Consider the following 13501-nt stretch of genomic DNA (forward strand, 5'->3'; position numbering starts at 1 on the left):
TTCCCCCCCTCTTCCCCCCAGTCGCTCTCGAACATAAGAACATAAGAAATAGAAGCAGGAGTAGGCCAATCGGCCCCTTCGAGCCTGCTCCGCCATTCAATAAGATCATGGCTGATCTGATCCTAACCGCCAATCCACTATCACAGAACCATTTCCTGAATCTAACAGAATTAGTCACACGAAATAGGAGCAGGATCAGGCTACAACGGGCCCCTGGGGCCAGCTCCGCTACGCACAGGGCCATGACTGATCCGAACCTAGACTCATGTCCAAATTCCTGCCCGCTTCCCCGTTACCCCTTAATTCCCTTTACTTCTAGGAAACTGTCTATTTCTGTTTTAAATTTATGTAATGATGTAGCTTCTACAGCTTTTTGGGGCAGCATATTCCATGGACCTACCACCCACGGAGTGAAGTAAGTTCCTCCGCATCTCAGTTTTGAAAGAGCAGCCCCTTATTCTAAGACTATGCCCCCCTAGTTCTAGTTTCGCCCATCATCGGGAACATCCTCCCCGCATCCACCTGATTCAACCCCCTTCACAATCTTATATGTTTCAATAAGATCGCCTCTTATTCTTCTGAACTCCAATGAGTAGAGTCCCAATCTACTCAACCTCTCCTCATATGTCCATCCCCCTCATCCCTGGGATTAACCGAGTGAACCTTCTTTGTACTGACTCGAGAGCAAGTATGTCCTTTCTTAAGTATGGACACCAAAACTGTACGCAGTATTCCAGGTGCGGTCTCACCAATACCTTGTACAACTGAAGCAATACCTCCCTATTTTTATATTCTATCCCCTTAGCAATGAAAGCCAACATTCCATTGGCCTTCTTAATCGCTTGCTGCACCTGCATACTAACCTTTTGAGTTTCGTGCACCAGGACCCCCCAGATCCCTTTGTACTTCAGTACTTTCCAGTTTCTTGCCATTAAGATAATAACTTGCTCTACCATTTTTCCTGCCAAAGTGCATAATCTCACACTTTCCAGTATTGTATTCCATCTGCCAAATCTCTGCCCACTTACTTAGCCTGTCTATGTCCCCTTTGCAGGTTTTTTATGTCCTCCTCACTCACTACTTTCCCTCCCATCTTAGTATCATCTGCAAACTTTGATATGTTACACTCGGTCCCCTCCTCCAAATCGTTAATATAGATTGTAAAGAGTTGGGGACCCAACACTGACCCCTGCGGAACACCACTAGTAACTGATTGCCAGTCTGAGAGTGAACCATTTTATCCCAACTCTCTGCCTTCTGTTAGATAGCCAATCCCATATCCATGCCCAGAATATTACCCCCAATCCCGTGATTTTTTATCTTAAGCAATAATCTTTTGTGTGGCACCCTTGTCAAATGCCTTTTGGAAGTCTAAATACACTACGTTCCACTGGTTCCCCCTTTATCCACCTCCTATATGTTACTTCCTCAAAGAACTCCAGCAAATTTGTCAAACATGACTTCCCCTTCATAAAACCATGCTGACTTTGTCCTATTAAATTATGATTATCCAAATGTCCTGTTACTGTCTCCTTAATAATACTCTCTCATCTTCCCCCCCAGTTGCTCTCTCTCTTCCCCCCAGTCGCTCTCTCTCTTCATCTTCCCCCCAAGTCGCTCTCTCTCTCTCTCTTCCAACAACAGCATCCCCTCAAAAAAGCCTCGGCACCCGCCGGGCACTCCAGCTAGTATATATATATATATTGCTCTTCTGTCTGTCTGTCCTCTATACACTCAAAAGTTGTAGAGCATACCTACACATGTGTTATATCAAAAGAAAGCTTACGATTCCAGAACGGTCATAAGCATATCTACTTTTCGGTGAGACAAAAATTGTGGCTGACGGTATCCAAAAAACGTTCAAAATTCCGCTTATTATCCCCCTCATTTGCATTGAGTGACTATGATGTTGAAGAGCTGCTATGATGTCAGAGCAGTATTTGTGCTGTCATAAAGAAATCAATGCTTTCACTGTGCCCAGCCCTGTCAGAGCAGTAATTTGTGCTGTCATAAAGAAATCAATGCTTTCACTGTGCCCAGCCTACTCAGCTGGGGTGACTCGGGCCGGGCCTCTTCTTCTCTCTCTCTCCGTCTCTTTTTCTCTCTCTCTGTCTCCCAGTCTCTCTCTCTCTGTCTCCCAGACTCTCTATCTCTTCCCCCAGTCCTCTCCTCTCTCCCCCAGTCTCTCTCTCTCCCCCTGATTGCTCTCTCTCTCTCCCCTCAGTCTCTCTCTCTCTATCTCCCCGGTCTCTATCTCTCTCCCCCCGTCTCTCTCTCTCCCCCCTCAGTCGCTCTCTCTCTCCCCCCAGTTTCTTCCTCTCTCTCCCAGTCTCTCTCTCTCCCCCCCAGTCTCTCTCTCTCCCCGTCTCTCTCTCCCAATTCAATTCAATTCAATTCAAATCGCTTTATTGGCATGATAAGGTACATCTTATGTTGCCAAAAGCATCGGAATTACATTTATGATTGAGCACATAAACGCAGATCTATTCGTACAGTGTATAAACAGATATATCCTGAGTGTATAAATATACTTTCGTATAATTTGTATATACTCTTTTCTTAGGTTTACTGGTTGTCCCTCTGTTTATGGCAAGCTGTAACATAGTGTGCCGCTAGTGTTACATAGTTTCTCTCTTCCCCTAGTAGGTATGGAAGTTTTTGGTCGTCATTCAAATTTCTGAATTCAGGGCATATTTGTGAGAATTTTTGGTAGAAATTCTCCCTGATGCCCTGGTATTTTCCATAAGCTGTGAGGAAGTTCATCTCTGTCTCCACCACTCCCTGACTGCAGTGAGAGCATATCCTGTCCTCTCTTGGTAGCCGGGTCTGCCTGTGTCTACCTTTTTCGATCGCCAGGCTATGTTCACTAAGGCTGTACATTGTCAAGGTTTTCTCAGTTGCTATCCTTTTCCATGGTCAGGTAATCAGCCATGTTCTATTGTCTGTTTAGGGTCAAGTAGCAATTGAGTTTGCTTTGGGTTTTTGTTTTTTTTGCCCAATATGAAAGGTATTTTTCCTTTTGCTTAGTGACAATTGTGTTGGGTCAAATTCTCTGTGCTACGATGTCACTGTCCTGGGGCCTGGTTATTGTTAATAGTGTCAGTGGTTGCTTCACTGAGTCCCAGGACTAGTTGACTGAGGGTGTTCTTCTTTATGGTCCTCTCTTGGCATTTCAAGGCTTCGTAATGATAGCAGTGGGGGTTGCTCATTTTTAGGTGTTTCCATAATTTGGTGGCTCTTTTTTGGATAGTAATTTATTAGTGGATATTGGCCTAGTTCTGCCCTGCATGCATTGTTTATGGTTTTTCTTTGAGTCCAGAGGATACTTTTACAGAATTCTGCATGTAGGATCTCAATTGGGTGTTTGTCCCATTTTGCAAATTCTTGTTGTGTTAGCGGTCCCCATACCTCACTGCCATAGAGTGCATTGGTTCAATTACTGATTTGAAAATTTTGAGCCAAATGCTAATTGGATTTCTATTTGGTTTGATCTTTTAATGGCATAGAAAGCCCTTCTAGCTTTCTCTTTCAGTTCATTCACAGCTCGTTTGGAAATTTCCCGTAGAGCTGATTTTTATGCCCAAGTATGTGTAGTTAGTGGTTTGTTCGATTTTAGTTGTTCCTAGTGTGAGATTTATTTGGGTCCCTGATGTCTGGATCTTTGCTGGAACACAAGGACTTTGGTTTTTGGGGGTTTATTGTCAGGGCCCAGGTCTGACAGAACGACTCCAGCAGATCCAGGGTTCTGCTGTAGACCCTCCTTAGTTGGTGACAGCAGAACCAGGTCGTCTGCATAGAGGAGGAATTTAACCTTGGATTCATATAGGGTGAGGCCGGTGCTGTAGATTGTTCAAGTAGTTTTGCCAGTTCATTTATGTAAATATTAAAGAGTGTCGGTGAGATTGGCGAGCCCTGCGTCACCCCCCGCCCCTGTAGGAAGTATTTTGTTTGTTTGTCTCCAATTTTAACTGCACATTTGTTGTTTGTATACATTGATTTAATTACATCATATGTTTTTCCCCCTACCCCGCTTTCGATAAGTTTCAGGAATAGACTGTCGTGCCAGATGGAATCGAAAGCCTTCTGGAAATCTATAAAGCAATGCGTAGATTTTGCTTTTGTTTTGATGAACATGTTTGTCAATTAGGGTCTGTAGGGTGAAGATATGATCTGATGTTCTATAGTTTGGCAGGAATCCAATTTGGCTTTTACTCAAGACATTGTGCTCCTCAAGGAAGTTTATAAGTCTTTGTTTATGATACTACAGAAAACCCTTCCCCAGGTTACTGTTTACACAGATGCCTCGATAGTTATTTGGGTCAACTTTATCCCCAACTTTTGTATATGGCGTTATGAGTCCTTTGTTCCAGATATCAGGGAAGTAACCGACACTCAGAACCAAGTTGAAGAGCTTCAGTATAGCCAATTTCATTTTATCGTCTGTGTGTTTTAATCATCTCGCTTAGGATGCTGTCTGCACCGCAAGCTTTTCCTGGTCGCAGGTCCTTGAGTTTTTCAATTAGCTCTTTTTCAGATATTATGCGGTCTATCGGGTTTAGGTTATCTTTTATGGCAAATTCTAGCTTTGCCAGTTTTTCGCATATTTGGTATTGCTCTGGGCTTAGTGTGTTTTTCTGGTATAATTTTTCAAAATGGTTTTCCCATGTGTCTCCGTTTTGAATGGCCAATTCGTCGTGTTGTTTTTTGTGTAATGTATTCCAGTTGTCCCAGAAACAATTGGAATCAATGGATTCCTCAATGGAGATGAGTGTATTCTTAATATACTGCTCTTTCTTGGTTCTGAGTGTGTTTTTGTATTGTGTTAGTGCCTGACAATAAGTAAGGCGCAATTCCTCGTTTTCTGGTTGTCTGTGTTTTTGGTTTGATATTTTTCTGAGTTTCTCCTCATGCTCTGGCAATCGGAGTCAAACCATTTTTCGTAGTTTTTTGTTTTGGGTTTGTTCTTGCGAACTTTCAAGTTTGACATTGATGCCAAATTATCAAAAATATATTTAGGTTATTCACTGCCCAGTTTACGCCTTCTTTATTGTGTGTGTATGTATTTTCCAGAAAGGTGTCCAAGAGAGCTTGAGTTGTTTGGTTGCTAATTGCTTTCTGGTATTTTTCCGTGCTGTTTTTGGCCCATCTGTAAGATTTTTTAATGTTGTACAGTTTACTGGGTTGTGTTTCTGCGTTGGTTGTTTCTGTCCTTTCAAGATATGCAGTAATTTGACTGTGGTCTGATAGTGTTGTTTGTGGTTTGACTGTGAATGTTCTGAAAAAGGATGGGTCTAGATCTGTAATCATATAGTCTACGGTGCTGAAGCCAAGAGGTGAGCAATAGGTGGATCTTCCTAGGAAGTCTCCCAATAACCTACCATTGACAATGTACAGACCCAGGCTTCGACAGAGCTGCAGGAGCTGTTTCCCGTTAGCATTTGTCTGTTTGTCGCAGTTATGCCTGTGTGGATGGGAAGGGAGATCAAAGTGGTTATTCCCAAATATGTAATTATTCCCATGATTATTGGTGAAGTCTGGTTCTTCACCCGTTCTTGAGTTGAGGTCCCCACATATCAACACATTTCCCTGGGCCTGGAATGGGATAATCTCCCTCTCTATGTTGGAGAAGGAGTCCTCTTTGAAGTACGGGGATTCTGTCGGGGGGATATAGAGTGTGCAAATGAAAACATCTTTCATGCTAGAGATGATGCCCCTCTTAATTTTTAGCCATAAGTGGTTTTCGCCCTTTTCCACAAATTCAATGCAACTCCTAAGCTCTGCTTTAATCCAAATCAGTATGCCTCCAGATTCTCTGCCCTGGGTTACTCCTAGCAATTTATTGGAGGGGACCACCAGCTCTGTGTACCCAATGGGACAGCCAATATGCCCTTCTCCTCTACACCAGGTTTCTTGTAAAAAGATAATATCTAGATCTTTAATCTCATCTAGGAACTCTGGGGTCACACTCTTCATGCCAAGCATAGAAGAGCGTAGACCTTGGATATTCCAGGTTGAGATATATAAGGATTTCATGCTAAAATTGATCTTTTACTGTGATGGGTTAGAATATAATAAATAGTAATATGTGTTTGTCGTGTCTAAATGGGGCAAAAAGAACATTTCAATTGTCTATAAATGCTGAGGATAATTGGTTACAACTTTTTCTAACAACTAGTCCTTATTTTTTTTCTGGTCCATAAGGCGGGAGTGGATGCTGCTGATCGCCTGCATTATGTCTCTTAGTGGATTGTCTCTGCCTGTGGTATTGCGTATGCTCTGAGCACCTCTCCCTCTGCCTGGCTGGGGGTGGTCCTGTTCCCCTGTAGTACATGAGTGGTGCAGGTCCGACATTGTTTTTGTGCGTGGGGATCCTCTCTGGTCCTGGTTGGTGTGGTGATGGTCTCTGTAGTAGTCCTGGTCTGTATCCCATTGGTCTTTGGTGATCAGGGGGGGGTCTTTTTGGGATCTGGGTGTGGACCCGGTTAAAAGCGACGTCCTTCAGGTCCTTCGCAAAGATCGACATTCGGTTCCTATGGATATGGACTTGGTCGTAAAGGCATTCCACATCGAGGGTGGGGTGTTGGGCCAGGTGCACGTTATATTTTAATTCACAGTCTCTTGCTATGCTTGCATTTATCTCGTGGATTATTTTGTTGTTGAAGTTTCTTCTCGGCAATATTGTGGAAACCGTGATTCTAGTGTTTGGGAAGGTGTCGCTTGCCTTCTTGATCACTGATCCGAGCGATGTTGCTACCCTTTCCTGCTGGGCCCTTAGGTCATTTGTGCCAGTGTGTATTATTATGTGTTGGGGGGAGCCTAATTGGGTTTTGGTCAGCCATTCTAGGGCTCTGTCTGTTGTTGGGCACCAGAGCTTTTCTACTTTACGTCTAGGGAAGAGCCTTTTCTCCCATAGGTATTTCCCATTTGAGTCTATGAGGATTACGATGTCAGCCTTGTTGGTGTTTACTGGTTTGTGGCTTTCATCTGGACTCCCCGGTTGTGTGTTGGACCGGTGTGGTCGTGTCTGGTGTGAGCGTTCCTCTTGTGAGTGGCTCGGCTGTGGTTCCAAAGTGGTGGGGGCAGACTGGGTTTCAGTGTGCTGGTTGGTCTGTGTGGCTCCCCCTGTATTGTGGGTCTGCTGCTGTTGTTCATTGTGAGAGTGTAGCTGCCCAGTCGGGCTCTGTACTGTCTTATCTCTAGCCTCTGGCTGCTGGGCTAATGCTGCTCTTTCTCCCCTGTGTCTCTCTTTGTCTTTCTGCAGCTCTTTCACCTGCTTCTGAAGTAAGTTCAGATCCCTCCTAAGTCTCTCCCTCTCTTGTTCTTGTTCCTGTTTTATTGCTGAAATGATCTTTTCTTGGTCGGTTTTCATTTTAAGGACCTCCTTTGTAAGTTTAACCAGCTGTATCTCCAGCTGGTTAAATTTCTCCTTTAGTTGTACCGGGCTGTGGGGTCTCAGGTTGTGTGTCTGGTCGGAGCTGGAGGGCTCACTCACTTCCTGGCTAGGCTGCTTTTCTCTTGGTGAGCTGGAGGTTGTAGGGGGAGAGTGTGTGGCTTCCTCTCTGATATTTCCACTGGGGCTGGTCAAATGTACCATGAGGTTGTCGGAGCTGGAGGGCTCATTCACTTCCTGGCCAGGTTGAATTACTCCAGGTGAGTTGTTGTAAGTGGTGGGGGGAGTGGGGGGAATGGCCTTTTCCCTGGTAGTTACCCTGGGGCTGGTCTTTCCTTTTTCAATTATTTCTCTCAGTTTCTGGAAGGCCGTTTCAAAGTCTTTGAGGTTGCCTTGCACCATTATTGTACCGTTTCTGTACATGTTGACCATCGTGGTTTCGCTACCAGGGTCCCCTGATTTCTTTATTTTCAGTTTGGACCCATTCGTAGTTTTTTCCTGCTTGACCCTGGGATAGTGTATGTTTATTGCTTTGATCCAAGCTGCTGGCTGCTCTGAGTAAAAAATGAGATTACTCATGTTCCCAGTGGTGTACCAGTCAGCAAAGAGAGTTTCTGGTTTCGTTCTCAGCTGCTTATGCTTGAGCGATTTTTTTTCATTTTTTTTGACGTTGGGGGGAAGCTGGAAGGAGCTGCTCTCAGTGCGCCACGGGAGCTGCTGCGGCTCCTCTGACTCGTTCATTTTTAGCAGAAATAGTAAAGATTCTTTCTGACAGAGTAAACTTTTCTGGTGCTCCAGTCTCTCTCTCCCCCAGTCTCTCTCTCTCTCTCTCCCCCACTCTCTCCCTCTCCCCCAGTCTCTCTCTCTCTCTCCCCCACTCTCTCCCTCTCCCTCCACTCTCTCCCTCTCCCCCCAAGTCTCTCTCTCTCTCTCTCTCCCCATCTCTCTCTCTCCCCTCAGTCTCTCTCTCTCTCCCCCCAGTCTCTCTCTCACTCTCTCTCTCTCTATCTCCCCAGTCTCTTTCTCTCTCCCCAGTCTCTCTCTCCCATCCCCCATCTCTCTCTCTCTCCCCCAGTCTCTCTCTCTCTCCCCCTTCTCTCTCCCCCAGTCTCTCTCTCTCCCCCTCAGTATCTCTCTCTCTCTCTCTATCTCCCCATTCTCTCTCTCTCTCCCCAGTCTCTCTCCCCTCTCTCCCCCAGTCACTCTTCTCTCTCTCTCTCTCCCCGTCTCTCTCTCTCCCAGTCTCTCCCTCTCCCCCTCAGTCACTCTCTCTCTCCCCCCTCAGTCTCTCTCTGTCTACCCAGTCTCTCTCTCTCCCCCAGTCTCTCCCTCTCTCTCTTTCCCCGTCTCTCTCTATCCCCCCTCAGTCGCTCTCTCTCTCCCCCTCAGTCTCTCTCTCTCTCTCTCTATCTCCCCATTCTCTCTCTCTCTCTCCCCAGTCTCTCTCCTCTCTCTCCCCCCAGTCTCTCTACCCTCTCTCTCTCTCCCCGTCTCTCTCTCTCTCCCCCAGTCTCTCTCTCTCCCCCTCAGTCGCTCTCTCTCTCCCGCTCAGTCTCTCTCTCTCTCTCTATCTCCCCAGTCTCTCTCTCTCTCTCCCCCAGTCCCCCCTCTCTCTCTCTCCCCATCGCTCTCTCTCTCTCTCCCCCCTCAGTCGCTCTCTCTCTCCCCCAGTCCCTCTCTCTCTCCCCCCTGGTCTCTCTCTCTCTCTCTCCCCCAGTGTCTCTCTCCCCAGTCTCTCTCCTCTCTCTCCCCCCAGTCTCTCTGCTCTCTCTCTCTCCCCTGTCTCTCTCTCTCTCTACCCCAGTCTCTCTCACTCCACCTCAGTCGCTCTCTCTCTCCCCCCTCAGTCTCTCTCTCTATCTCCCCAGTCTTCCTACTCTTTCTCTCTCCCCATCTCTCTCTTTCTCCCCCCAGTCTCTCTCTCCTTCCCTCTCCGTCTCTGTCTGTCTCTCTCTCCTTCTCTCTCTCTCTCTCTCTCTCTCTCTCTCCTTCCCTCTCTCTGTCTCTCTCTCCTTCCCTCTCTCTATCTCTCTCTCCTTCCCTCTCTCTCTCTCTCTCTCCTTCCCTCTCTGTCTCTCTCTCCATCCCTCTCCAAACGGGGCGATACCGAATTTCTAGCCCTCTCCCTCTCTCTCCCCCCAATCTCTCTCTCTCTCCCCGTCCCTTTCTCACTCTCTCTGTCTCCCAGTCTCTCTATCTCTTCCCCCAGTCTCTCTCTCTCTCTCTCTCTCCCCCAGTTTCTCTCTCTCTCCCCATCTCTGTCTCTCTCTCCCCCCTCAGTCTCTCTCTCTCTCTCTCTCTCTATCTCCCATTCTCTCTCTCCCCCAGTCTCCCAGTAGCTCTCTCTCCTCCAGACTCTCCCTCCTCCAGTCTCTCTCTCCCAGTCTCTCTCTCTCTCTATCTCTCTCTCTCTCCTCCAGTCTCTCCCTCCTCCAGTCTCTCTCTCTCTCCCCCCAATCTTTCTCTCGCTCCCCGTCTCTCTATCTCTCTCTCTCTGTCTCCTGTAATGATATCAGCAAATAGTGATGATATTTGTCTGTGTTTGATTACTTATGCCTTACAGCATGTTTGTCTGTGTTTGATTGCTTGTGCCTGAGCAGCAGAGGTCATGTGACACAGACAAGCAGGCTGAGTTTTTTAGTTTCACTTTAGCTGCAGCTCAAGCATGGTGTGTCCTGAAAAGCTGTATGAATTCTTGAACAAACCTTAGATTAAAAGTTATTCTCTTTTAATAAATGTCTCATCATTGAACCCACAAGGAAATCAATACATGGTGTCAGAAGTGGCTCGATTGAAAGAGATGAAGAGAAAAAATCAGAAGTTAGCAACTCGATGGGACAGTGAAAGGCGTTGTGGCAAGTAAGCGAAATCAGCTCTCCACATATTAGCAAGCCAGAAGAGAAAATCGTTACTTACCTTGGAGAATAGCTAACGAAGTGAAAAATGGAAGGTTTACTCCCACCGGCGACGCTTCAGTTGTCAGGTAATGTGGCTGAAAATTGGAGAAGGTTCAAACAACATTTAGAGTTGTATTTAGCGGCAACCGGAGCTGACGAGAAATCGTCCGTGTTCTTACATGTAGTGGGTGATGCAGCGCTGGAGGTATATAATAATTTCATATTTGCCGTTGATGGAGACAAAATGAAGCTAGATAAAATAATGGAACAGTTTGAGGCCTACTGCATACCTAAACGCAACGTGACCTTTGAGAGGCACAAATTTTTCACATGTGTACAGAAAATCGGCGAGACTATTGATCAGTATGTGACTGAACTGAGAAACCAAAGCAAATCGTGTGAATTTGGGGGACTCACAGACTCGCTGATAAAAGACAGACTGGTGTGTGGTATTCCAGATAATGGTCTAAGGGAAAGACTGCTAAGAGAGCAAGATCTAGACCTGGGAAAAGCCATAGCACTGTGTAGGGTTACAGAGACTGTGAAGTTGCAGGCAAAGGAGCTGTTCAGTGACAGTAGCTGCAACGTGGATGCAGTGAGAAAGAACGGATACAAACCGCTTAACAAAGAGAGCGCCAATGTGAAAAAAGAGACGTGGCCAGCAAACGAAAATGAAAGGGACAATCGGAAATCATGTAGTCTATGCGGTACACAGCATCCACCAAGAAAGTGTCAAGCATATGGTAAAGCATGCAATAGATGCAACAAAAACAACCATTATGCCCGTTGCTGTAAGAACCAAGCGCAACAAAGCAAGGTCCATACAGTAGATGAAAGCGAGATAGAGGAATTCTATGTAGATGTGGTGTCTGAAAACAAAAAAGAAGAAAGAGACTGGATGTTGACACTAAAAGTGAACGACATACACATTCCATTTAAATTGGATACTGGAGCATAAGTTAATGTGATATCAGAGACCGATTTTAAAAGAATTAGACCCAGACCAAAGTTACATGGAATACAAGTGAAAGTGACCGGATACTCAGGTACTGATATACCAGCGAAAGGAAAATGCATTGTCAAAGTAACACATAAGGACAGAGAGCACACACTAGCATTAATCGTGGTGCCAAAGGATGTGCAAGCCATACTAGGTTTAAAAGCCTGTGAGAGACTGAACCTGGTAAAGAGAGTCCTCGTTGTGGAAAGCGAAGGAGAGACAGTCTATGATGAACTCATGAAAGAGTACAAAGACCTATTTAAGGGTCTAGGCTGCATTCCAGGAGAACACACGATCAGAGTAGATAAAAGTATGACACCGGTCATACATCCATGCAGAAAAGTTCTGTTTGCTCTTCAAAAGCAACTGAAGGCAGAGTTGGACAGGATGGAAAGCCTGAACGTGATTCAGAAGATAGATGAGCCAACTGAGTGGGTGAGTTCCCTCGTCGTAGTGGACAAAAAGAATGGAAAGCTCAGAATTTGCCTGGATCCAAGAGATCTAAACAGAGCAATAAAGAGAGAGCACTTCAAGCTTCCCACACGTGAGGAAATCATGGCACAGTTTGCAAATGCAAAATATTTCAGCAAGTTAGATGCATCCTCAGGATTTTGGCAGATGAAGCTGGACGAAGCAAGTTCAAGACTGTGCATGTTCAACACTCTATATGGCAGATACAGATTCCTAAGGTTACCATTTGGCATTGCCTCAGCTCCTGAAGTGTATCACAAGACTATCCATATGATCTATGAGCACCTGGAGGGAGTTGATACATCAATGGATGACATCATAGTATGGGGAACCACGAGAACTGAGCATGACGAGAGATTGAAAAAAGTGCTGGAAGCAACAAGGAAAATAAACCTGAAGCTGAATAGAGAGAAATGCCAGCTCGGGGTGACAGAACTGACATTCGTGGGAGATATCCTTAGCAGTGAGGGCATCAGACCAGATCCCAGAAAGGTGTCCGCCATTGAGAATATGCCAAGGCCACAATGCAAAAAGGACGTGCAGAGGTTTAATGGAATGATCAACTACATGGGTAAATTCATACCCAACCTCTCAGAAAAAATAGCACCACTGAGAAGACTAACTGAAAAGAACATAGAATGGGAATGGAATCATGAGCATGAGAAGTCATGGAGCGATCTAAAGAAACTGCTCACAGAGGAACCAGTTCTGAGATTTTATGACCCAGCGAGACCCATCAAGATATCATCAGGTGCATCACAGAGTGGGCTCAGTGCCGTTCTTCTGCAACAATATGACTACTGGCAACCTATTGCATATGCATCGCACTCAATGACAGACGCGGAGACGCGATATGCTCAAATAGAAAAGGAGCTGCTCAGCATCACATACGCCTGTGAAAGATTTCACCAGTTTGTGGCAGGACAAGCAATCAGTGTAGAGACTGACCATAAGCCCTTGATTGCATTGTTCCAAAAGCCACTAAATAGCTGTCCGCTTAGAATACAAAGAATGATGATCAGGCTGCAACGCTATACACTGAATGTCGCGTACACACCAGGTAAGCTGATGTATACAGCAGACACGTTGTCCAGAGCTGTTGACCCAAGTGAGCCCGCAAACACCACAATGGATGAAAAAGTGAATGCCTATGTGGACATGATCACAAGTGCACTGCCCATAGCAGATGCAAAAATGGAGCTCATAAAGACTGAGACAAACAAAGATGAAACAATGAGACGACTGAAGAAAAGCACCTTGGATGGATGGCCCAACATGAAGCAAGACTGCTCACCTGACATGGCAGAGTACTGGAACTGCAGGGCGGAACTATCAGTGGTCGAAGACATCATCTACAAAGGAAGTAAAATAGTTATCCCAAAGAGCCTGAGAAAAGAGATGCTAAAAAAGATCCATGGAGGACATCTGGGAATCGAAAAGGGTAAGAAAAGAGCACGAGAGGTGATGTACTGGCCACGAATGAACCAAGATGTGACAAATGAGGTGTCAAACTGCACAATATGCCTGAAATATCGAGCAAGCAATCCGGTAGAACCACTAAAGCCACACCCAGCACCAGACAGACCTTACCAGAAGGTAGGCGCTGACCTATTCGTATGTCAAGGGAAGGACTATCTTGTCATCACAGACTATTACTCCCTGTATCCAAAGGTTTGTAGACTGTACACCACCACCGCAGAAGCTGTGATAAGAAGTATGAAAGCCATATTCTCCAGACATGGC

Source organism: Somniosus microcephalus, chromosome 12 (genome assembly GCF_052327205.1).
Source record: "Somniosus microcephalus isolate GS21.2 chromosome 12, FLI_Smic_1.0, whole genome shotgun sequence".
NCBI classification, from domain to species: domain Eukaryota; kingdom Metazoa; phylum Chordata; class Chondrichthyes; order Squaliformes; family Somniosidae; genus Somniosus; species Somniosus microcephalus.